This window comes from Dipodomys spectabilis, unplaced genomic scaffold (assembly GCF_019054845.1).
Source record: "Dipodomys spectabilis isolate Male_0828 unplaced genomic scaffold, ASM1905484v1 ptg001973l, whole genome shotgun sequence".
Taxonomy (NCBI): domain Eukaryota; kingdom Metazoa; phylum Chordata; class Mammalia; order Rodentia; family Heteromyidae; genus Dipodomys; species Dipodomys spectabilis.
Window position 1 is genome coordinate 1 of NW_024872650.1, and position 2,242 is coordinate 2,242.

General features: G+C 47.7%; 1 pseudogene; it reads left to right on the plus strand.

Moving 5' to 3' along the window:
• The first annotated feature begins 1,217 nt into the window (after positions 1-1,217).
• LOC122103159 lies at positions 1,218-1,987 on the plus strand (annotated as a pseudogene).
• The last annotated feature ends 255 nt before the right edge of the window (positions 1,988-2,242 follow it).

Sequence of the window (2,242 nt, forward strand, 5' to 3'; positions counted from 1 at the left end):
AAAGCTATAGAATACTTATCAAATTAAGTCAACAATCATCATTCTTCGACCCAATCTTGTAACCTATGTTATGTGTTGTTTTTTTTTTTTGATGTCGATGCCCTGTATCTTGTATATACATTTCTCTAGCTTTGGGGGGAGAAGGGAAAAAACAAATGCTTAACTAGGGATACAGTTTGACCCATTTTAACAATGAGATCAAGACACTATTTTCAAAAATGTACATTACAATTTTTATGCAGGGAGTGAGGAGGTGGGATGGAAAGGAGTAGTTGTGGAGGTGGAAGGGTAGGGATGGTAGGGGAAAAACAAAGGAGGAAGTAACAATGCTTGAGAGGAAATGAACTCATTACCTACTTTATGTAACTGTAATTCTTTGTACATTATTTTTACAATAAAAAACGTATTAGAAAAGATGAAAAGACCCAGAAATAAAACTACATACTTACAATCATCTGATATTCGACAAAAGAGCGAAAGATGTAATGTGGAAAAAACATAGCCTTGCTGGGTGCCTGTGGCTCATGCCTTTAATCTAGCTACTCAGAAGGCTGAGATCTGAGGATGGTTGTTGAAAGCCAGCAGGGCCAGGGAAGTCCATGAGACTCTTAGCTCCAATAAACCTGAAGAAAATGGGAAGTGGAACTGTGTTTCAAGTACTAGCCTGGAGATGAAATGCAAAGGGGTAGCTCCGAGGCCCAGAGTTCAAGCCCCACGACCAACACACACAGACACACAGACACACACAGACACACACAGACACACACACACACAGACACACACACACACACATACACACACATCATAGCCTCTTCAACTATTGGTGTTGGGAAAACTGGACATCCACAGGCAGAAAACTAGAAGTGGATCTCTGCTTGCACTAACATTAACTCAAAATAGATTAACTATATTAAAATCAGCCAAACTACTATAACACAGAAAAAGGGTGATATTAGAACTTATAGGTATTGAGGTGCGAGCTGGGCAGCTGCACGCCGAGCACCAGTAGTTGCGCTCCAGATCCTGCAATCTCACACCGCCTGCCTAGACCCAGTAACCGCTAACTCCAGTTGGCCCCTGCGACCGGCGCCATGCATCGAGCGGCGCCCAGCACTCTGGGCAGCTCTGCTCACCGCCCTGGCTCTGTTCCTCAGGCCGCCGGTGACGAGGGTCCCATCTTACGCTGAGAGCCCTGTGATGCCAACACGCTGGCTCAGTGCAGGGGTGTGCCAATCTGGTGCCCGAGCCAGGCTATGCCTGCTGCCTGACATGTGCTCTGCCCTAGGGCCAGCCGTGCGGTGACTACACCGAACGCTGCAGCTGCAGCTAGAGGCTCAGCTGCCAGCTGCCACTGGGCAAGCCGTGCCCACTGCAGGCGCTACTGGATGGCTGCAGGTTCGCCCCCAATGCCAGCATCCTGGCCAGCTGAGGCTTACCTGCTGCTGGTGCCCTCCGCCTCAGGAAATACTAGTGAGTCGGAGAAGGACCGAGGCACAGGGAGCGTGGAGAGCCATGCCCTGCCCAGCACACATAGGGTGCCTGACTCCAAGTTCCATTCCATTCACGCAAAGCTGGACACCATCAAGAAAGGTCACGCGAAGGACAACCAGCGCTATAAAGTTGACTATGAGTCCCAGAGCATGGACACCCAGACCTTCTCCTCGGAGTCCAAACGGGAGACAGAATATGGTCCCTGCCTTAGAGAGATGGAAGACACCCTGAATCACCTGAAGTTCCTCAGTGTGCTGAGTCCCAGGGGTGTGCACATCCCCAACTGGGACAAGAAAGGATTTTATAAGAAGAAGCAGTGTAGCCACTCCAAAGGCAGAAAGCGGGACTTCTGCTGGTGCGTGGACAAGTATGGTCAGCCCCTCTCAGGCTTCAAGAGCAAGGGCACCGATGACGTGCACTGCCTCGGCATGCAGAGGCAGTAAACCCCACTGCATCAGTTAAATTGGAGCTCCAATACGCCTTACTTTGCACAAAAGACTGCAACGGACAGAACAGCACCTGCCTACAGCCTCAACTTATATTTCTTTTTGTGATGACTTGGTTTTGTGTGTGTGTGTTTTTTTTTAAGAAAACCAAAGTTTAGACAGAGATTTTTGAAATGTCTATTGTTCCTTTAAATGGTAAACTTGAGCATCTTTCCACTTTTCAGTAGTCAGAAAAGAAAATTAATTTCTCTGTTGCTTTCTGTAAAAATAACTGATACTCCTGCCCAAAACATCGGATTTGATCC